We start from the raw sequence: 24,444 nt of genomic DNA on the forward strand, positions 1-24,444 counted from the left end.
CAACTTTTGTTGCAGTTTGACTGAATGTGTCCCCTGAAATAGAGTGTTTTTTCATTCATATGGAAGTTGAAAACGCTCGCTCTTCTCTGATTGCTCCGCTCCAGTTTTTTGACATGAGGAAGGGGTTCTAGCAGACCAATCACAGCGCTTGCGGTGTGTGAATTGATGCGTTGTTACATGTTTGAAGAGGTGCACGTCAGGCTACGTCGTAGGCTACGCGTGCTACACACAGCCTACGCCGTAGCTTCGGCGTACACTCAATGCAGAAGTATAAATCAGCCTTAAGCCTTACACCTTTCCTTTCCTTTCCTTTCCTTTCCTTTTCTTTCCTTTCCTTTCCTTTCCTTTCCTTTCCTTTCCTTTCCTTTCCTTTTCTGCCCTGTCTGTTCCTTTCCTTTACTTTTCTGCCCTGACTGTTCCTTTCCTTTCCTTTCCTTTCCTTTCCTTTCCTTTCCTTTCCTGCCCTGACTGTTCCTTTCCTTTCCTTTCCTTTCCTTTCCTTTCCTGTCCTGTCCTGTCCTGTCCTGTCCTGTCCTGTCCTTTCTTTTCCTGTCCATTCTGTTCCTTTCCTTTCCTTTCCTTTCCATATATTTGTAACAATGCGCATATTGCAAAGCTTTTTGTGTGAGGAAGTTTGCTGTGCCTCCTTCCTCAGCAATAGCTCTGAAGCCAAAAAATAATTCTGCCTATCCGTCAACACCTCATGCCTTTATACATATCTTCCCTCTCACTCTTCTTCCCCTGTCTATCTCTCTGCATCAGTGCTCCATTTCCCACCCCTGCGCTCCGCTACAGAGCATTCCGCCCTTAATCCTCTTTCCGAAGCCATCCAGCCTTGCAGCTTCGCTCCTTCAGTTTTTAAGTGACAGTATTCCGTAAACATGCAACACAGAGGTTTACGATGCACCTCAGGTTGTAAGATTCTGTTGGTTACTGTAACATGAGTAGCCTTTGTTGCTCGAGTGATGAATAACTCCTCTTCCTCCTGAATGGTGAGGTTCTGTTAATTTATGCATTAAGTTGGACAGGATCCAGTTCAGAAATTTCCAGTGGCTCTTAGACATCAGGAGAGGCTCAAATCATTTTCCTGAGAGTAATTGGAGGGTGTGAGGAAGGCCATTAATGCGGCGAGGCCAGAGAAACAGAAAGCCAGTGATCAATCAAGCGCATACAAGCTGTGGGGTCCATACACAACACCACTCATTTTCATCTAAAGCATTTTAATAGATGTTTGTGCTGTGGATGAAACAATTACTGGTTTGACGATAAACCACAATACAATTCCAGATGGTTAATACTACACTACATCCAAACCAAACGCGATGCAATAAGATTCCATAAGATGGCAAAGAAATTTGTCTGTCCACACTAGATGCGATGTGACTAAGAGATGCGACAAAATCAATCAGAATCACAGCCAATCAGAAGAGTGTGTGGGCGGAGCTTACTCTGCAAGCGCACAGCACTTGCAGAGTAATGGATAAGTACACAATCAAATTCATAAATATTACACAATTTTACACATACTGAGTGACTGAAACAATCTTTATCATAGGTCAAAACTACAGTGAGTCTGCAACAATAGCCACGTTTACATGTTCACTTTTTTGTCATTCTGATTAAAATCATTCCGATTGAAAGATTCGGTAGACTGTTTACATGAGACGTTATCTAATCCGATATGGTGTTTGCCGACGCTTTCAATCGGAATGACTTTGTGACATGCGCACAGTAGCTTATGTCCTGTTTGCCGCCTTTTATTCCTGTCAACATGGAGTTCCAGTATTTCTCATGCGTGCTATTTTTATGTTAAGTGTTGCTCTTAATCAAGCAACAGCATGAATTTGTAGCATATTACTGCTGGAAGGTATGAGGAAAAGACGGGCGCAGGAAGCTGACCTGTTTGGTGGCTGTGCATCTTTAAGGAGCATCTCCAATACTACCCCTCCCTCCTCCGAAAAGTAGAAGCGTGTGGATGAAGGTCCATAGTAATGATAAACTGAGTTCCTTCAGTGTATTTAATAAATGTGTTGTTTCAGTTTTACTCCAGTTTAATTTTGCCGCCGCCATTGTTCATTCTGTCGACCCCGACCTCTTGACGTGATGACGTAGATGCAAAGTAATTGGTTTAATGCGTTTACATGGCAGAATTTTTATTTTGTTTTTTTTATAGAAAGGTTTATCCCACCCCTCTCAAACCAATTATATTTTCATTCGGTTTGGGCATTTTTATTCAGATTGAGGCATTTAAATGGAGCATTTTCATTCGGACTGGACTTTTAAACCGATTACAATGCTCAATGTAAACGTACCTAATGTTGTGCAACAATACTGGGCCACCCCAAGCAGTGATTAGAGGAATAGTTCACTCTAAATTTAGATTTCCTGTGAAGCACAAAAAGCTGTTAAGCTGCAAAAATGGACCAAAAACATCATAAAGGTAGCCTATCATGAAAGTAGTCCATTTGACTCATCTGTTGAATGAGTCAAAATGGCACCTCAAAAAACGGCAAAATGCCATTAGCCATACCACTTTCATGATAAATTTATGATGAGTTTTTCTGTTTAAGTTCTTCAAGAACCTTTGGCATGGCACAAGGGTGGTACATAAAGACAGTATTTTCTTTTTTGGTTGTATTATCACTTTAAATCACTAGCTAGTTGTGTAATACTAGGTTTACAGTTACTTTAAACAGGATTTCCTCTTGTACTTTTGAAACAAGAGTGTATGAAATCAATTTCCAGCAAAGGGATCAACAAACGAAACCAAGTTATTCTCCTCTATCGATTCAGCATTCATCTTTGACAAGTTATAAATCTATCAGCATCCACAGAGATCTCTACATATATCTTGTTAAGGTTATTTAAGGTTAATTCATCAATATCCAGCATAGGAGATTTATATGCAGTGCGGCAGGGCCAAATATCGATCAAGTTACAACACGTCCCATATTATCTGCTGGGCAATGCTGTCTTGATTGATTCTAAGGACTGAGATCAGTAAGCCTGCGCTCACATTCCCAAACATCCTCCCTTCAGTCTGGAGAAGGGAAAATATTTTATTCCAACATGGCACTGATCACGGACGGCTGTGATGTTATCGTGGACAGACAGAGGCGCCTCTTCTGTCAATGTTTGAGCTTGACAAAGTGTCTCGCAGACGAGACTCACTTCTGATTTATAATTCTGTGTGACTAGGGTTTTGTAGAAGATAATGCACAGCTAATATTAAACATCCAACTTTTTTAATTTCCAAAAAATACACTGAAAAAATGAATTCATCAGTATATTTAGTATCAGCTAGTCTATCAATATAGTACATGACAGTAAAATAAAACTGATCTGAGTCATTGTTGAGATCTCATGTAATACACTTGTTTTATTTTCTTAACTTTTATTTTGAACTTTTGGTCATTTTTTCCTAGCTTGATTGTTTTCTGGTGATTCTTGTTGTGCTGTTGTTTACATAACCTGCTCCTTTTTCATGAGTTTTCGTATTAAGTCTTTTTGGTCTCTTTTGGTTTTCAATTTTTTACCCTCTAATTAAACAACCTGTACTTGGGTTCTCAACTCCAACTTGATATGTTAGATATTTTACGCTGTTTTGCATGTGATGCAAAGTAAAATGAAATACTGCTTTTTTAAGATTAATATTTCCTCCATAATACTGATCAATAAAACAGAGAAGGCATCAAGTTGGCTGTTCAGTTTGATCAGCCAAAAGATATAAATATTGATTGCTCGCATGCAGCACTACAGCTACTGTACTGTTGTCAGCATATAATTCACTGACCATAATCAAACATCATTTTCATCCCATCAAGTAAGTGTAACAGAACCAATAATCCTTCCATTTTACAGCACTGGCTTCTTCCGTAACGACATAAGCATTGTTGTAGCTGTGCTTCTGGTCTATGCATGTCTATCAATATGTCCATCTCTGTACAAGAAAAAAATGGCTGTGTGAAGTCCCAATGGCTCGGTTTCATCATCTCATTATAAGAAAGTTGAGATGGGGTTGAGACCTGCACTGATTGCAGTTCTCCTTTAAATGTGTCTTCGGCAGCCTTTGGAAACCTGCCCCCAAGGAGAACGTACTCGCCAGTCGTATTACCAGCAGTCGTACTGTACGCACTGCATTCTGTACATACTGATTTCTATCACTCGCTTTTCACACTAGAATGCATTTGTAAATTGCAGACTTGATAACATGTGGGGTGGAAATTGTCAATTCCCGTATAGATGAGGAACATAGAAGGTCAGCGCCATAACTGTGGCTGTCTCAAGAGCCCCGGTGGGCCACATGAGGAGCAAAGCCATCGAGACTCAGACCTTAATCATTCCTAATCATACAGAAGTGGTGAGAACAGCTTTGATTGGGGTACACAAAGCACAAGGGGTGTTTTGAAAGAATAAAGCACATGGTATGTGTGGCTGTGCTCACAGGGAAACCTCAGGAACTGATGCAACTCGATAGAACAAACTATCTCCCTGAAAGGAAACTAAAAATACAGTGCAGTTGACTGTCAGGATTTAAGCCCATTAGTATGATTCAAGTCCAGGATTTTTAGTAAAATAACTTTTTTTTTTTTGCAAATATGTCAGTTTTTGTTAGTACAGCCTGTTGTCAAACATCTCAGCATAGCTTTATTCTAGAAGAAAAGAAAAAAGTTACATTTGTTAAGAAAAGAAAAGATGCTCAAAACATAAAAACTGTCAGTTACACAAATACTCCAAAAAAAAGAATAGCAACACAATTTGCATCTTTGGATTCTGTTTTTATATTTTTTGAAAACATTGAGGACTAATGATCACTCAGAAATGATTACTCACAAACATTAGTAATATTTTTCACATTCCCATTTTTAGGCTACGCAACTGCAAATGTTGTCACTTACAAGAAGAAAAAATCTATCTATCTATCTATCTATCTATCTATCTATCTATCTATCTATCTATCTGTCTATCTGTCTGTCTGTCTGTCTGTGTGTGTGTGAGTGTGAGTGTGAGTGTGTGTGTGTGTATAAGGCTTGACATTACCTTTTTTGCTCACCAGCCAGTGGTTTTCCAAAGTTACCAGCCACTCAGCATTTTCACTGGCCACAATTATGACATTGATACAATGGGGAAAACCTGCCATATAGATATTTTTATTTTTATATATTTTTTTAATATTATCTCATAATTTTGCATCAGGTATATTAGGCTGCTGTCACTTTAAGACCTGATGCATGGATCCACTAAACTGTTACACATGCGTTTTCTTTCTCAGCTGTTTACATTCGCTTAAAACATAACTGACCGTGTTTACATGAATTCTCGCTAAGACTGTTGACTGTTTAGGCACAATAAGCAGCAAAAAAGAACTCAATTTAGTACTGAGAGGTGGCTTTATGTGTGCGCACTTTGTTTTTGAGCACAAAAACTGCGGGAATGAGTAAAATTATTTGCAAAACGTGCAATCCCCTGCCAAAATTTAAGCCCTCAATATTCATCCGTGAGTGAATGGAGGCAGGTTTGTGTGTCAACTCACTGTCAGAGAGATGAGAGAGTGAGAAAGAGTAGCTGGTATCGTGTATCTGTTCTGCAGAAAATGAGTATTGAAAGTGTTTCAGGTATTTCAGTATCGATATGTATCGGAAAATCAATATTAATCATCACTACATTGCAATTAATTTATTATTTCAGATGTCTTTTTAAAAGACTACAATTGAAAAAAAAAAAGTACATATTATAAATAAAATTCAAGCTGCCAAAGTGGCTAGTAGAAGTGACTATGTTACACGCCACTGCTGAAATCCACCTGCATTTGGCAGGTGTTAGTGTCAAGATTGTGAAGGGAAAGGTGGAACTTTCCTGCTTTTTCATTTGACATCGTATTCACTTGGTCTACAACATAATTTTCAAATCAATGCACTTTCTTTTGTCAACGTATGTAAAAAATGCTGCAAAATGTGTTTACGTATACTTAAATCTTATTCTGTTCATACATTTTTTTGGTTGGCATTTATTCCAGATCCTTAGCTCTTAGGTTCAGAGCAATAAAAACCAAAAGTGACCTTGAAAAACTTCCATCAGTGTTATTCAGACTTCTGTGAAATCAATGTTTCATATTTTATTGACAATTTGTCAGTTGGAATGTATGATCATTACAACTCAGTTGGATTTTGAAATTCAAAATGATTCTGATGTTTCATCATTCCAGCCATTCCAACAAAATTTTGCGCTTTATAATAGTTGCATTTATAAAGCCAAATGCACACCACAAGACTGAAACTCATTAGTCTTGCATGTTTTAAGTCTGAAAATATCAAAACTTCTCTTCAACTACTGCTACCCCCCCCCCCCCCCCCCCCAAATTTGTTTGTTGACATGTCAGCGTGTTTAAGAAAAAAAAAATCTATCTATCTATCTATCTATCTATCTATCTATCTATCTATCTATCTATGTGTGTGTGTGTGTGTGTGTGTGTGTGTGTGTAAGGCTTGACATTACCTTTTTTTGCTCACCAGTCAGTGGTTTTCCAAAGTTACCAGCCACTCAGCATTTTCACTGGCCACAATTATGACATTGATACAATGGGGAAAAACTGCCATATAGATATTTTTAATATTATCTCATAATTTTGCATCAGGTATATTAGGCTGCTGTCACTTTAAGACCTGATGCACAGATCCACTAAACTGTTACACTTGCGTTTTCTTTCTCAACTGTCTACATTCACTTAAAACATAACTGACCGTGTTTACATGAATTCTCGCCAAGACTGTTGACTGTTTAGGCACAATAAGCAGCAAAAAAGAACTCAATTTAGTATTGATAGGTGGCTTTATGTGCGCTTTTGGGTTTCATACATTTCTTGGTTGGCATTTATTTACTATTCCAGATCCTCAGCTCTTAGGTTCAGAGCAATAAAAACCAAAAGTGACCTTGAAAAACTTCCATCAGTGTTATTCAGATTTCTGTGAAATTAGTGTTTCATATTTTATTGACAATTTGTCAGTTGGAATTTATAATCATTACAACTCAGTTGGATTTTGAAATTCAAAATGATTCTGATGTTTCATCATTCCAGCCATTCCAACAAAATGTATAATTTATAATAGTTGCATTTATAAAGCCAAATGCACACCACAAGACTGAAACTCATCAGTCTTGCATGTTTTAAGTCTGAAAACATCAAAACTGCTCTTCAACCACTGCTCTAGCTTTTTTTTTTTTTTTTTTTTGCCTCAGAATTGTTTGTTGGCATGTCAGTGTGTTTAAGAATGAATTTTGGAATCGCAACCACAGGGAGGCAAAAAGGGAGCAAGCTGAGAGAGAGTCAGGTAGGAAAAAATGATCTTGTAACCGATGCACCTAGTGTGTGATTAGTTATATAAAGTTTGCCCCAACACGACGCAAAACAAGAAACAGTGTGTCTTTAAATGTCTTGTGCAGTTGATCTTATTTATTTGGCTTGTTAGTAACAACATTTGCAGTCGTGCAGTCTAAAAATGGTTCACTTTATTTAAGTAGGGCAACGACAGAAGTTTAGGTTCAGTAGCAGATAGTGTGGAATTACCTTTACGTAAGTAGCAGCGTGTCTGGAATTATCGGCCAAGAGAGAGAGTGACCGTGCATTCCATTTCAATAATTGTGTCAAGTGTTATCTCACCCTTATAGCAACTTGCTAAACAATGATTTATCACTTGAATAAGCACAGTTTTCACTCACATCATTCATTTTGGCCCCCGGCCTGTCAAATACAAGGATGTTCACATGCGCTGCACATATGCTGAGATGTACACACACAATACAGACATGTCTGCTTTTTATTCTTCTTCTCTCGTATGCAAACTCACACACAGTGAAAAATAATACTTTTTTGCATTTCCATAATGATCTTAGATACCTGCTGTGAAAATATGCTGCTTATCAAGCTACCTATATTAAAGCAATCAAACCACAGGAGCTGTATTATACTCTACTGATTTAAATATTACTTTTGATTATAAGTCATCATATTTTAATCATGAAATCACATTTGAATATAAATACATACAGTGAAGTGGGGTCCTAAAGTCTGAGATTCACTGGAAATGTGTTTGTTTGTTTGTAAACCAGGAAATAGATCAAGAGTTTTAGGATTTTAGCATTTAAAACAAAAGTTTTGATGTTAAAGGGTTAGTTCACCCCAAAATGAAAATTTTGTCATTAATTACTCACCCTCATGTCATTCCACACCTGTAAGACCTTCAGAACACAAATTAAGATATTTTTGATGAAATTTGAGAGGTATATGACTCATCCATTGACAGCAATTTAACCACCACTTTCAAGGTCCAGAAAGGTAGTAAAGACATCGTTAAAACATTCGACGTGACTGCAGTGGTTCAACCTTAATGTTATGAAGCGACAAGAATACATTTGTGCGCAAAAACAAAACTAAAATAAAACTTTATTCAATAATATCTTCTCTTCTGAGTCATTCGCATACACTGTTTGCGTTCAGCACTTCCAGGTTCTACGCCAGGTTCTGAACAAAGGTCTTACGGGTTTGGAATGACATGAGCGTGAGTAATTAATGACAGAATTTTCATTATTCAGTGAACTGACCCTTTAAAATTTCTTGCTATTTTTTGCAGTGTTCAAGAAAGGTTCTTTTTTTTTTTAAAAAATATTTTACTTGGTATTTTCTGTCTTCCAGTACAAATATCTAAACATTCTTAAGTCAAGATACATTTACTTGAGAAGCAAAATTATTTAAGATATTAAGTCTTGTATGCTGAAAAAATAATCAAAATGATGTTTAAAACAAGAAAAAATAATCTTGTTTTCTTTTTGAATTAAGTTTATTATTCTTACCCCACTGGCAGATTTTTTTTCTTCTTATTTTAAGCATAAACTTACTTAATTTTGATGTTTTTTTCCAGAAAACGAGACTTAATATCCTTTTTTAATTTCATTTAAGAATGTTAAAGGTGCAGTGTACAGTATGTAATATTGACAGTTAGCATTTGAAATGATACTGCAATCCAAATTCAAAATATTGGAGAGAGTTTTTTCCCACCCATCCTCATCAGACTCGACAATCACATGGGTTGCCAGATTGAGGACACGCAACAGGAGTGAGCACAACTGACAATGGAAGGCAATGAGTTGATAAGTTGATTTATCCATGTTTTAATGTACCTCTGGTCATAGAGCTTTTTAGATGGATGCAGAGACTTTTTAGGTCGTTTAGAATCTGCGATTGTTTGCTGGCGTCCATTCCATAGCTGTGTTTTCTGCCAACTGGCAGCCCGAAGTGTCGAAAATACTATTGGGTAAATTGGCAGTGGGCGGGATCACACAGACCAAAACAATAGCAGACATTCCGACATGGAACGCACATTTCAAAGTAGAATAACTGGCTGTTCCAAACTCATAAGACTTTCGTTCATCTTCGGAACACAAATGAAGATATTTTTAATGGAATCTTAGAGATTTCTGTCCCTCCATTGACAGTCTACGCAACTACCACTTTCATGCTTCAAAAAGTTCCTTAAGAGATCGTAAAACAAATAATCCATACAAATAGAGTGGTTTAATCCAAATTTTCTGATGAGACACAATCACTTTATATGATGAACAGGTTGAATTTAGGCTTTTATTCACATATAAACATTAATCAATGAATATAAAAAGAAGCTCCACCGAACCTGCTTGACGCAGGGTCAAGAACTAACCTCGTTGGTTCTTGCGGAAGCTCAAACGTGCTGCGTAACTCACGAAAATGAACCTCATTGGTTGTTGTGGAAGCCCAAACGTGCTGCATAACACACGAGAATGAACCTCATTGGTTCTTGCTGAAGCTCAAACATGCTGCGTAATACACTGCGTAACACGAGAATGAACATCATTGGTTCTTGCGGAAGCTCAAACGTGCTGCGTAACACACGAGAATGAATCTCATTGGTTCTTGTGGAAGCTCAAACGTGCTGCGTAACACTGCGTAACATGAGAATGAACATCATTGGTTCTTGCGGAAGCTCGAACATGCTGCGTAACACATGAGAATGAACCTCAATGGTTCTTGCTGAAGCTCAAATGTGCTGCGTAACACACTGCGTAACATGAGAGTGAACATCATTGTTTCTTGCTGAAGCTCAAATGTGCTGCGTAACACGAGAATGAACCTCATTGTTTCTTGCACGTCAAGCAAACACGCTTGAGCTTCCGTTTACCACAACTGATGTTTGCGTTGATGAATGTTTATATGTGGATAAAAGCCTAAATTAAATCTGTTCATCATGTAAAGCGATCGTGTCTCTTCAGCTAGAGAAACAGGGAGGAGGACAAGTGGAAACACTAGTGGTTTTCTGGACATTCTCAAGAAGCATCTGTCTGTGTTCAAGTGTCTCTCTCTCTTGTCGGTCTGTGTAAAGAGAGTCAGCATGTTCCAGCATGTCATCCGTAAGAAGAGGTAGTGCTTGTGCTCAAAATTGCTCATCAAGGCCCTTGTTTAAAACTATTCTCATGTCTGAGTGGGATATTGATTTATGCATAGCGTCCTGCATCAGAACGCAGGGTGAAGTGCAAAGGGAAAATCAGTATGCCGCGAAGACTCAAGAGAAGCTGACTGCACTTTTGGGAATGAACATTTTATGCTCACGGTTAGGATTTATCTTCGGGAACTAGTCCCAGATTTCTACATAATGTTCCTCATAATGTCAGTAAAATTGTGCCATTTGTTATTTAATGATGGAGCTGCACTTAAAGCAACATGTAGGGTGTTTGTTAAAAAGGTATTATGAAGAAAAAAAAAAAAAAACATTACTGGGCTCTGGTTCTTCTGGAAGACGAAATGGAAGTGTAACAAGATAATAATGCTCTTGGGAAACAAGTTGCAAAGGTAAAGTAACACTTACTTTACACACAGACAGCTTATTCAAATTCAGCTTCTTTCAAGGAAATTAAGAGCTGTTTTAAGTTTAATAGAAGAAAAAAGACATTTCTTTCTGGGAGATTTGACATTTTAGTCAAGCTATTGAAAAGGCAAAAAGGCAGTTGAAAACAAACATAAAACATGCTATTGGAAAAAAAACAAAAACATATTGCCATACTGAGAGTCAAATACATAGGGGAAAATTAGAAGTCAATAATTAGAATCAAATTTTTGTTTTTCGTTCCAGTAAAAGTATTTTAAAGTGTAGAACTTGTATATTTTGTTTAGCAAGCCCTTTATGAGATACTGACATCTCTCTTTGGCATCCCAAGGTGCCAGCCCTGGAAAAGGCATTCAGACTTTGCTGGACGTAATTAATCTGGTACGATGGCGCTCTTCATAATTCATCACATCTTGTGAGTCACACTGCCATACACAGAGGCATTAGCTAATGATTTGGCCAGCCCTGTATTTTCATCTTGGGTTGCGGTTTTGGGCCGAGGGCCGGGTTTCAGAGCGGGTATGTTGATGTTAGCTCAGGTCACGAGGGCCTTCAGGTTTAAAATGAGAGCTGCAATTAGCACAGCTCTTCGATTCTGTTTACATGCACAACAATATTCAGATTAATGAAGATTTGATTATGTATGCATTGTGTAATTGTGCTAATTGGATTAAGCCAATATTTTGGTTTCTAAATGGGGGCTGGTACAAATCTAAATTTAGTAAGATGATATTTAAAAAATGTAAAAAAAAAAGAAAGAAAAAAATTTTTGATTTTTTTTATATATATTTTTTTTAAATCAACCCTGGGAGATATAAAATAGATGAGAAAATAATAAACTCAGACACCTATATTTATTTATTCTCATGCACCACCACTAATTAATTTTCAGTTTTCTGTCAAAAAATGGTGTCTTGTTAGCATTGAATTATTAACATTTTACCTCACTGATGTTTATGTTGTCATTTGCATATGCTGTCACCTGTTTATTATATACAAATGGAAACAAACTCACTCTCTGACAATATGACAACTGCCTGCTTAAAAACTCTAAGACAGATGACACTCTTTGTCACCTTGAAATACAGAACATAGAAAAAAACGTGAATATTCAAAACTTGGAAAGCAACAAGCATGTACCAGGAGCTTAATTTAGCATGAAAGATGTTTTCTATCTGCTAATGATATATTCACAGGTTTTATGTTGAGGAAGTTGATGCCTGTTTCTTTTTTGAAAGTACATAAAGAAGCAACCCTATGTTTTATCTCCTCTCAGCTTGTGTCTTTGAATTATCCGTAGACTGTAAGTTTAAGATTCTGTCACTGTAATGTGAGATGTAGCACACTTGACAAGTTGTGTGGGAAGATTAAATCTTCTCCCTATACAGCTTTTGACATGGAATTTTGAAAAAAAAAAAAAAATAAATCTGAATTATGGTACTTGTACTTGTATAGCAAAAATAGAAAGTAGACCTAATGGCTAAATACACAAAAGATTTTTTTTATATATATAAAACAACTGTTATGCCACAAGCATTTTATAACAACTTGCAAAACTTTTACAGTAAATTTATAAGTCAAGCCACCAAGGAATTTACTTATACAGTGGGCCAAAAAAACAAAAAACAAAAAACAAAAAAAACATTTGGACTTTTAAGCCACACTTAATATGCATAAGCTACTGTCTGTAAGATTTTTTAATGGTTTTGAAAGAAGTCTCTTATGCTCACCAAGGCTGCATTTATTTGATCAAATACACTGTAAAACATTAATATTTTGAAATATCATTACAATTTAAATGACTGTTTTATATTTAAAAAATGTAATTTATTCCTGTAATGTCAAAGCTGAATTTTCAGCATCATTACTCCAGTCTTCAGAGTCACATGACCCTTCAGAAATCATTCTAATATGCTGATTTGCTGCTCAAGAAACATTTCTTATTGTTATCAATGTTGAAAACAGTTGTGTTACTATTTCAGTTTTTGAAACTGTGATACATTTTTAATTTTTTCAAGGATTCTTTGATGAATAGATAGTTATGAGATGCTAACACAATTAGCATGTTGTTAACATAATGTCAACACGATTAGCATGTTGTTATCATGATGTTAACATGATTAGAATGTTTGTTATCATGTTTTTAACTAGATGCTAACACATTTAACATGTTGTTAACATGATGCTAGCACATTTTGACCTGTTTTTGCAATGCAAAGTCTATGGGACTTTTTCGCCCACTTTTTCATCTGCCGGGCGAACATCATACACCTGATCGTTTAGAAAAGATATAGCACACCTTTCCTCAGTGAGCCAGTCGATTTGACACCTCATTCGTGGGTCTATGACAAATGGTGCGGGACATGTTACACACTGATGTTCTGTGTGGAAATATAATAAGTATGACTAGAAGATAAAGTTTGTAAAACAAACTTTGATGTTGGCTTGAGAAAGCCTTGATGGCCACCGCCACAAAGAAAGAAAGAAAGTAAGAATTTCTTGTATTTCTATTTTTGATTTTCTGATTAGTCAAATATAGTGGCTTACCAGTATAACCATAATTAACGTACCAATAAAAAACTATATTTTATATTGTTAATATTTCAATGTTTATTTAAATATTTTGTCATAATAATTACAAATAATAATAATAAAATCCCAACATGGAAAAAAATATGCCAATAATTAAAAGGGCATTTAACAGTAATATATCAGTAATACAAATATGCATGCTGTTTTCACCGTCACTGTTTGGGACTGGCAACAGCACTTGCTTACACGTGAGTTTTGAAATGTCTTCATTCAGAAGATTAAATATCTGCTTGAACATATCTATGAAGGAAATGAAGTCACGGCCCCTTTAAGAGGCGCGGCTCGTCAACTCTCTGAATGTGTGCGTGTGTAACATCGTATCAGGCGATCAACTAACCTGTTCGATAAACTGTGTAAAACATGCAATTAACCGATCAATACTGATAACGTTTTCTCACAGAGGGTTTCTGGAATTCGCTCCGTGCAGCTCTCTCTCTCTCTCTCTCTCTCTCTCTCTCATCTGCTCATGCTGGGAGCGGTAGCGGCGCCGGCGACACGACGCGCCTCTTTAATGCACAAATCTTTGCACAGATGCCACACATCATTAACACATTAACACAGTCATTCAAACAAAGAAGCTCTTTAATGCGTTCTTGTGCTCGCTTGAATGAGATTCGCCATGTATTGTGGACATGAAGCACTGATAGAAGCGAGAATGGACGAGTTTCGGAGCGCGAGCCATCTCTGTGTCACTCAAAATCGCATCCAAACTCTAAATGTAACTCTTTAATGTGTTCCTGTGCTTGTACATTGTACAGTCACTAGAATGATTCAAAACTTGTAAGCCTTAAAACACATACAAATGACGAACTGACAAAACGAAAGTAATCTGGTCTAATATAATGCGGGGCTCGTCTGCACAACGCATGATCTAATTAGTCTACAACAGTGATGAACTTCCCAATAAACTGTGTAAGCCGTCATCCGAACAATATTTCCAGTTGACATAAACAAACAACTTGTGAAGCGCTCTCTTTGCAACATTATTTGTCATTTGACTGGGCTGAAAACAAGATTTCTTATTCGGCTTCCTCCAGTGGACGGTACTGCGCATTTTTGCTCTGTCAATGTAAGTCTATGGAAAAATTTAGAGTTTTAAAAAATATTATTAAAAAACTGTACATCTGATCTGTCTAAAAAGATATAGCAACTAACTTGACATCAGGGCTAAGGTATGTGGCAAGTTTGGTGCTTGTAGCATTAAAGCTCTAGGAGGAGTAGCAGTCAAATTTAGGAACAGAAGAAAACTAATAAAGATGTTTAAGTACAATATCAATATGTTGGCTTTAAGTTGGTTTTAAGTGGCTAAAGCCAACATAACAAATAACAATAGTGATGCTTTGCCTTTGGCAAGCACCACTAATAATACATAAAATCCATCAACTATAATATTAGCAAAACAAACAAAACAAAAAAAAAATCAGTTGATCAGTAACTAATCATGAAGGACTGTTATAGGCCTCAAACTTGTTTCTTTGAAAGCAGTGGCAGTGGAATCCATTATGTGTTTTCGTCATGAACAATTTTGCATTTCTTACCCATATTCTGCTTTTGAGCATCTTTAGCCAACGGCTCTTTCCACCACAATGTTTTCACAAGTGCTGCTGGGGACTGATTCTACCTGCTGCCATCAGACAATCCAACATCTCCATCTCCTTTTTCCATCATGCTGTTCCTCCAGGTGATTCCCCAGCCAGAATAACAACATTACACACAGACAGCTCTTTCTCACTTATGCGCTGAGTAGAAACACATAATACTAATGCACTCATATATGTACATTATACTTGAACTTCGGGTCTTGCTCTGTTGGTCTACACTATGTGTGTGTTGTGCCTTGGCATTAGTAAAATACCTCAATCTGTCTGTATGTAGTCAGCTTGTCTTTGCTGAGTTCATTATTCTCTGTGTGTTCACTTGATGACCTCCAGAGCCACAGGAGATTGTGAGTGCTGTTTGTTTGTGCCTCTGTGAGTGTGAGGTTTGTTGTGGAACTTTGGTCCTTGGTTTTTTAAGCCAAGGACAAGTGCCAGAAAGTGAGAGCAAGAGGTGGAAGCTGGCAGCTATGAGCAGTGCAAATAATATACTCAGATAACTGATACAGTATCAATGTCACTCTTCCCTTGTGTCATTCCAAAGCTCTATAACTTACTTTCTTCTGTGGAACACAAAAGAAGGCATTGGACCCCGGTGACTTACATTGTATGGACAACAAAAAATACTAAGACATTTCTAAAATATTTTCACTTGTGTTTCACAGAAGGAAAAAATTCATACAGGTTTGGAAAGATGTGATGATGATGAGTAAATTATGACAGATTTATCATTCTTACGTGAACTATCCCTTTAAGACAAAAAAAAAAAAAAAAAAAAGTTGCAGGCTCCGCTGTCATAAATCCATCATTGCTCTCTAGTGCTGATGTAATATTGCAAGAGTTTTGCCAAATATTTTCAATGAGTAGCTAAAGCCGCTAGATGACGTCATTCACCAATTGTCTGCACTTTACATCTGTTTTCTCTCCTAACCCATTCTCACATATGTATTTTAACATAATATAGCTGAATGTTCAGTAAAGCTGTTCTCATTTAAATATGTTTTGTCAGACATCGGAACAAGTATGATATAATGATTTAGTGACTGACTGACTACATGTTAACCAGGAGTCCAAAAAGTCGCTAGATTTGTCACTAAAGGGGTCTGAAAAGTCACTAAGTTGGCAACACTCCATTGCAGGAAGTACTAGTTGAGGCAAGGATTTATATGCAGCAGTATTTTATTGAAAATTATCAAAACAAGCGAAGACAAAGGGAGAACAGCAACCAAAACAGCTTAGCAAAACTAAGACAGTAACCAACAATCTGTGGAATAAATACATAGGATGTTAATTAACTGAACTAGAAACAGGTGTGAATCATAATCAGTAACTATGGTAACAAACAAAGGTATACTAGTAACCTCCTAGGAAACTGAGGAAACAGAAACTCAGGGTCAAGTTACACAACAACGATGTACTAAAAACAGAAAAGTTCACAACTAAGAACAATTTAATCAACAGAAAATTCATAATAAGAGTCTCATAACCAGTCGCTAACTGAACCAGACGTGACTGAACTGTTTTCTCAAACACAAGCGCAGAGTGTCCTCAAGATCCTGGATCAGTGTAATGCAGTTGTATTGACACATAATCTGTGACCATCTGGCCCCAGACCTCTGGGTCTACAGCTGCTCTTTCTCAGGGTTTCCCTTCATGTACTTTACACCAAGTTTCATCTTGGATTTTCAAAGTCCTTTTCCCCTCAGCATCCTTGTTATGCATTTTTATATGAGACATGTCACCACAAATCAAACTTTGATGTCCTCCTACAATAAGATGACAAGTCTCACATCATTTCGTAATTGAAATAAAGCTGAAATAAAATATAAATATTGGATGGAAAGCAAACCTAAATGTAACTAAATGCAACTAAAATTACTAAAACTAAAACTAAACTGATATAAAAATGAAGGCTAAATATAAATATTTTATTTTTTAAAAAAATAATAAAAAATTACAAAAACATCAGAGTTACTCTAAAAATGTATTAATTACTAGCTACTAATTATATCTTCAAGGGTGTAATTAGGTTACTGTACTAATTACTATCTCTAAAAAGTATTGCATTACTTATTACTAATTACATTCTAAATCCCATATCAAATATTGTAGCCAATCACAGACATATCTGATGAGCATGTGAACACAATGACCAATCAGAGGTGTTAATGAATCTGCTCAAACAGCGCTCAAAGCATCGCATTTTTAAAATTTCAGTACCGACTTGGCATCGCGGTCTGTACTTTTGACAACACTAAAACATACTAAAAAGAAAAAGAAAACTGAAAAAATAATACATACTCTAATAGTACATAAATTCTACTACAATAACACTGTCACAATCTATATAGACAGATTTACTTTTTTAATTATTTATTTTTTTGTTCAATCTGTTTATTGGGATTATTAGGTATCAACAAAATGAATACAGCATTAAATAAATAAATAAATAAATAATATAGCCAGACTTGTGACTAACAGAATAAAATCTGGCCAGATTAGTCTGGTTAAAAAATTTCGTCTTATGAACAGGCACCATATGATCACATGTATATCGAACACCAAAAGTGTTTTTGTTTTTACATGCTGTCTATGTGTGGTGTATCTGAACTAAATTATACCACATTAATAAACTTGGCATCCATAAAGTTAATTCTAATAGAGGCAACAGCTTCTAAATGTTCATTATGATAATTTAAACACAAGTTAAATACTTTCAGATGAAACAGTTTACAGTATCAGTGCAACTAACATTTACAGACATCTTGGCAACATACATGTGGCATCTTTAAATAGCATCAATTGCCTTTCACAAAGTAACATACAGTATAACTCACCCAGAAATCCATCAGTATATGAAGTGTGAATCTAATTGACTGGCACTGAGTGGCAATACTAGGTTTAATTGGCAAGCTGTGTAATACGACATATGCACACTGCGGTAGGAGTTCATCTGACAGTAGCTGGCAGTAGCAAGGCCACCTACAACACTCCCCATATGTAAGAGACAGAAGGGCTCGCCGTCCTTCAGCTAATGTTCACTGCTCTGCAGTCCAGGAATGAGTAATTGACCCCACATGACAACATAAAGGTAGTCAATACACCACTGAAAATGATGTGTTGCACATTTGAAATCTGCAAAACAATGGTGATGTTTTGTGTGGTGTTTCTTTAGATGTTTCAAACTTAGTTGGATAAAAAGTTACCAAAAAATTGCTTTGCAGATATAAGCCAAAAAGCTTTTTATTTGTGTCAACAAATATGGTTTCCACCAAAAAAAAAAAAAAAAAAACAAGAAGAAAAAAAAAAGATAATTTTATCAATTACTCATCGAGTAAGTGCACTAATATTGGCAGGATATTAAATTTAGTCATAATCGCCCACAGGATTGAAGCTATAATGTGTTTGTTTTTTTTTGCATATTGATGCATTATTAGTTAATGGTCAAACTTATATTTTGTATTGTACTATTTGTATCTTTATAAAAGTTTACAATGTTGTTGCAGATGAAATATAACACAGATAACATGGAATAATAAATCATTTTCATCAGGTTAGCCCCTTTTCAGGACATCTCTACTTAGTCATCATGAAATCAAAAGTGACAAATCTTGTTTTGTCTGTTTGTTTTCTTCTTATTTTATGCAATATTACAGTATTCTCTTCTCTGATGATGTGTTTACTGGCGTGAGGGTGGGACAACCTGTCACTCACATGAGATCGACCAATAGCAAACCACAACCATCCAATCAATTCCCAATGGACAAAATCAAGCCCCGCCTCGATATATCACTATTATGATATACATTATAATAGGGAAGAAAAGACTATCGCAAGTTCTGTTTCATGCCGACTTTAACCGTTGCTCACAAACACATCCACTATGTTTGTAGTTCTAATCTCATATACTGTTTTGGGGACCTGAGGAAAGGGACAGGTTTTTAGATTTATGCTTTTGCTTTTACCTCACAAAATACTTAATTAAAATGTTATTTTTTTTATGCCATTTTTTGCCTTTATTGAGTTAGGGTAGTAGAGTTCTGACAGGAGGTAAAGTGGTAGAGAGAGGGGGATAGGATTGGAAAAGGTCCCCCATCCAGGACTCGTACTTAGGTCGCCCAAAGCGCAACTGTGCTATATGTCGGAGCGCTGACCACAAGGCTATTGTCTCCGATAAATAGGCTATGTTAAAATGAAGAAAATTCCATAAATCAATATGCAACAGTGAACATTGTACATGTAAACCACATCTTTTCATTTTTTGTGAGTTTTTATTGGTCAAATCTACTGAGACACTTGGAGTGCTTGATCTACAGTCATACTGTAGTTACATGGCCTGCAGACTGGACATGGACTGCTGAGAGTCAATTCAAAGGATTTTTACCAGCAAGTCAATTCACACAGGACTACTTTCACCTGTGGGTATTTTTTTCCAGGGCATTTTATAGTAGGTAAAAGACACTGTAATTCTTCTCTGTACAAAGTCTGAAAAAAGAAACAGTGACATGGCCAATTCGGACAGGATTAAAATCACAGAGGAGCTGTAGTTATTTCATTACCCTACCTCCCCATGTAAAACTAATCCCGTCCGAATAGGGCTGTAGATATAATTGTTTTTACAGTATATTTAATAGGCTCTCGTCCTTCCAAACAATCCTCAGTTGTAGCCAGGGGCTGTGACTGTTATAAATTGGGTGTATAGAGACAGTACTTTGAGTTTTGTTGAGGAAAATAAACTAGAACAAATTTGACTTGGTCAATTTAGTCCTGGCAATGCTAAGCTATGGCCGTATGTCACTATTTGTTAAGACAGTGAGTTTTATGTGGATGGCCTTATAGCTTTCACACCCCTCTCCCACATGTGAAATTGTTGCCGAATTGCTTTCGCTGTCCGAGACTGGGATAATTTGGTTTCACAAAACCTGTGTGAGTGCAACATATTATTTTTTTCAGTGGGAATGATCTTCTCCTCTCTAATACAAGAGAATGGCCCAATACCATCAATCCAAAACACTACAGCCTGTGAAACTATGTATAACTGGTTTTTGTTTCACTGCTGTACAAAACAAACATGCTCGATACCAAATGCAGTGCATTTATTTCACCATTACGAAGTGTTTTTGTGTAAACTATCCAATCTAACAGGAATCCTATAGCGTTTAATGCTTCATTTATTGTTTATTTATATAATGATTAAAAAAATAAATGAAAGACATATGCATGATTTGATTTATGCACTTTCATCTAATTTACACTTTTCAAAGCCATACTTGAGTGTTTTTTCAACTAATTAAGTACCTGTGCTGTTTTGTCTGTAAATATGTTCATGCATATAATTCAGCGTACATAACTGGAATTTAAGAAAAGACTTGATTTAATAAGGTGCTCAGAACAGCACTGTAGTGAAGTGTCTAATAAGCCTAATCAGAATGCACAGAGAATCAAGCCAGAGCCTTTGTAAATGAGGGAAGCTTAATCAGAATAAGGTCTTAACATGTAAACAGCTTATACTCATTATTCACAGAAACATGCATCAGCAGTATTAAAGTCATTTTTTCAGCTTTAATGGCTGTTTTGTATAATATTAGGGGTGCAAAATTAACAAGCAGAAACAACCATCATATCTAATGTTTTGATTTCCTTGCTTATTTTACTGAATTACAAGTCTTACATTTGTTACAATATGTATTGTTTAATATTAGAAAATATTCTAATGAAGATAAATATGAAATACACAATGTCTGCTTTTAAAAGGCACCTTATCCTAAAATGTTTGTGAGATTAAAGCTGTATTTTATTTTATTTATTTTTTAAATACATTTTAAATACTATGCATACAAATATAACATCTCTCTACTAAATTACAGATCACTGAAAAAAAAAAAAAAAATCACACCTGTTTCTGTGACAGACTGCAAAGACAGCCAATAAGAGCCCGGGGAGTGGCTTTTTAGCCAATCAGAAATGTTCTCTATCTGTCAATTTATGTATTCAGGAATGCATGGCATCAGATTGGTTAACATTGTCTTTGAAGGGTGAGGTTTTGGAGATAGGGCATGTGATCAGCTTTGCCAAGACCAGTTCTCCCACGGAACTGGTCTACTTTAAAACTGTTGCTGCGGGTTGATTTTTTTCCCCTGTGGGTTAAAGGTTTATTTGACTGAAATGCTTGTATTGAGATATTTTACCCATTTTACATTCTAACAATGATACAACTGTGCCAGATGATGAGTTTTGTAAGGAAGGGCATTGGTAGAGAGCTCCTTAATGAAAACAGACTGTGTTTATGATTACTACTTTATAGTGATTTTCACATTGAATTGTGTTTAACGCAATGACTGTCAAATATGTATTTTAGTTATAGGAGTGGTATATAATTTTGATATTTAGGATAGGAACATTAGGCTAGTTTTGGGCTACTTTTGATTGGCCTATAGGCTTGTTTTGTTATGCAGACCTGGCAATCCTCCATGTGATTGAAGTCAGCGAAATGGCTGACATCCCTTATAGCACCTGCATGAGGAATTTACAACCCTACAGGGCAGTGTAATTAGTCCACTACTTTTTAAACTGATAATTAATGGTGTATTTGATAAGGTGAAATCAGATATAGGAATGGAAGAGAGATTGTAATCTTATGTTTAGCAATTTAGAAAACAGAAATTAGAGTAGTGCGATGCTTGGGTCTGAATTATGGGGATGTGAGCAGAAAATGGAGGAGCTGAACTCTAACAATTTGAGGACCTAAGCAAACACCAATATAGTCAGGCTATACAGTATATGTAAAAGTACTGTAGGTGGCGGTAATGATCCAAGGAGTGACTGACCATTATGAAGAAGAAGAGGATTCTACAGCACTTTTTTTTTTTTATACAGTGCCACTGATTTCCAATTGGATTTATCTTCCACTGGGTCAATGGATATACATCTTTTTCTTCTTGAACTCTCCATTTTAAATTGCCCTATGTGGGATCATTGTCCAAGTAAGATGATCCAGCAGACTGGAGCAGGTTCTCTTGCAGTGTTTTCCTGTATATTGCACTATTCATTGTTCTTTTTTTTTTTTTCCTTTTAACAACATGCACACTCTGTTGATGAGAAAAGCACACAGCATGATGCTCTCGCTAGCACAATTCACTGAAGGAAGAGAGTTGTTTTGTACCACTCTACAGTACATTGTTTTGTTTTTTTGTTTTGTTTTGTTTTGTTTTTTCATTCTCATGTAACCACAAAACCATTTCATACATTTCATAGTGTGTTCCCAAAAGAGTATTTGGACCTTTTGGGTACTTAAGTCACACTTCAAAATTATGGAAGTTTTTCTCATTTTCCCCAGTTGTTAACCAACTGGATCCAAATTAATTTTTAGCGGTTGTATGAAGTCATGTGGCCTTTAAGTGGATTTGGAAATGTATATGAGTTTCAAGCACACAAATGACCAAGAAAAGTCTAAGTGGGAAACAAGTGGGAAACTCGGAATTCTGGATAATGCCCAAGTTGGAAGGTGTGTGTCAATTTGAAACATGATGGCAAACAAATTTGCTGTGAGTGGCAATGAATGATTTTTATTTTCTGTGCTGTATTTTTAACTATTTAAACTTCAATTAACATATAACTTAAATTATAAAACGGTTAGTTCCTGTCCTTGATTCTGATTGGTCAATAGCTGTGTTTTACAGTAGGCTATTCACGATACTATGACCGCTTCACCCAACGGTTCTGTGTATCACCAAAGACTATAGAATAACTTTGGTATCACTACACAACACCTTTAGCAACCACTCTTAGCAACGTAAATTGTATGTTCTCAGTTGATATTATTCATTGGAGCTTACTGTATTATGTAAAAAAATGTTGTGAGAAAGAGATGAAGTGAGCGAGTTACCTGCATTCAGATTTAACATTTTCCTTCAGGTCAGTCCTATGTTCATAATAAATAATCTGTTTAAATGTCAGATGTATCATCTTATCCTTATAACATTTAAGGGGTTTTCACGTGACTAACAGCTCTAGTCAAAGCATTTGTCAGTTGCGTCTTGTTCCGTTTTCAAAACAATTCAGTCTTTTCAATATAAAGTCTTCGCTACTGACTGACACACTCATAAAGACAGTCTTTGCCGCCATCTAATGGCGTGAAAATGTAACTTCTCTTGCTGTTCGTGCCTAGCAACGCCCTTCAGCCGTGACTTATTCACTATTGCTTAATCCTGGGTAGGCCTATTCATTGTACATTCCTAAAACCTGGGTTAACTTCCGTAAGGGCTTTTCACACTTGAAATAGTTAACCCTGGGTCATTCTAAATTCTAAACCCTGGATTAACTCCCTTATTTACATATTTGCGGTGTCAGTGTCACTGATTGGATAAACGTAGCACGCGACCTGTTTACAGAGCTCTAGCATTTCGCATCCTTGTATTGCCGACTGTACTATCGAGTTTATACTGAATGGACATTTTGGATCATAAAGGTAAGAATGAAACAGTCTCTTCTTCACTCAAATTGTCGTGTTTTCTGACAGCATTTGACATTTTTCCTCTCAAACGTTGAATTTAGTTGCATCTAGTTGTAACATTCTAACACCACGTCGTTTCACACTGTACAAGTTTGACACCGCAATGCGCGGTTAACTGTTAACATAACCCCGGGTAAAAAGCGGTGCTAACCCCACTTCTAAATTACAAGTGTGAAACGTTCCTTTACCCGGGGTTAAATGTGTGTTTAGAACAACGATAACCCTAATATAAGCGCAGTGTGAAAAGCCCTATATAATGCAAAAATATATGTGGCTTAAGTGTCAAAATACTTTTTTGCAGCCACTGTATGCCATTTTGACAAACTTCAGACATCTTTTCTGTCTTTATATTATACAAAGCTGTTCTTGTGACTGAGCAGTACACTGGTGCTTTGCTTTCAGTTACTGAACTATATGTAAATGTCAAAACAGCTTTTCAAATAGGCTACTACAAGAGATTTCAGCAGTTCTGGCTGTTCCCCATATTACTGAATGAATTGACTATATCGTTAAGGTGTTGTCTGGTGGACTAAAGCCTGTTTTACATGGAGACCTGCAGTATTCTTTGAGCTGAAAAATGATTTCATTATTCCCTTTCTTTCCCAGAGTACCCTTCTGTTTGAATGGCTCTTCACCCTTTTATCTTTTTTCTCTTTTTGTCACATGTAGAAGGCCGTTATGGATGATTTTATTGTTTTCTTCCTGAAATGATCTGGGTGACTGTCCTTGTAAACTAATGACATTTTTTTCTAGTACAGATGCTTCAATTTTAACATGATATCTTGAATCAGAATGTGCTCTGCCATATGATTGAAGGGCTTTTCAAAGGGTTAAT

At 36.4% G+C, this 24,444-nt stretch overlaps 1 protein-coding gene across 7 annotated transcripts in view; it reads left to right on the forward strand.

The window, feature by feature from the left end:
• LOC127516735 (VPS10 domain-containing receptor SorCS1) overlaps positions 1-24,444 on the forward strand; it is a 200,530-nt gene that overhangs the window by 82,058 nt on the left and 94,028 nt on the right. Inside the window, exon 1 of one of the 7 annotated variants that reach the window (XM_051901626.1) lies at positions 21,809-22,080. The exons of 4 other annotated variants lie outside the window; for them this stretch is intronic. The gene's annotated coding sequence lies outside the window, so the exon portion shown is untranslated. Of the gene's footprint in view, positions 1-21,808; positions 22,081-23,229; positions 23,309-23,332; positions 23,565-24,444 lie in introns of those variants that run through there. 2 more of the 7 variants (XM_051901620.1, XM_051901614.1) reach the window with 2 other exon arrangements.

This window comes from Ctenopharyngodon idella, chromosome 1 (genome assembly GCF_019924925.1).
Source record: "Ctenopharyngodon idella isolate HZGC_01 chromosome 1, HZGC01, whole genome shotgun sequence".
Lineage (NCBI taxonomy): Eukaryota > Metazoa > Chordata > Actinopteri > Cypriniformes > Xenocyprididae > Ctenopharyngodon > Ctenopharyngodon idella.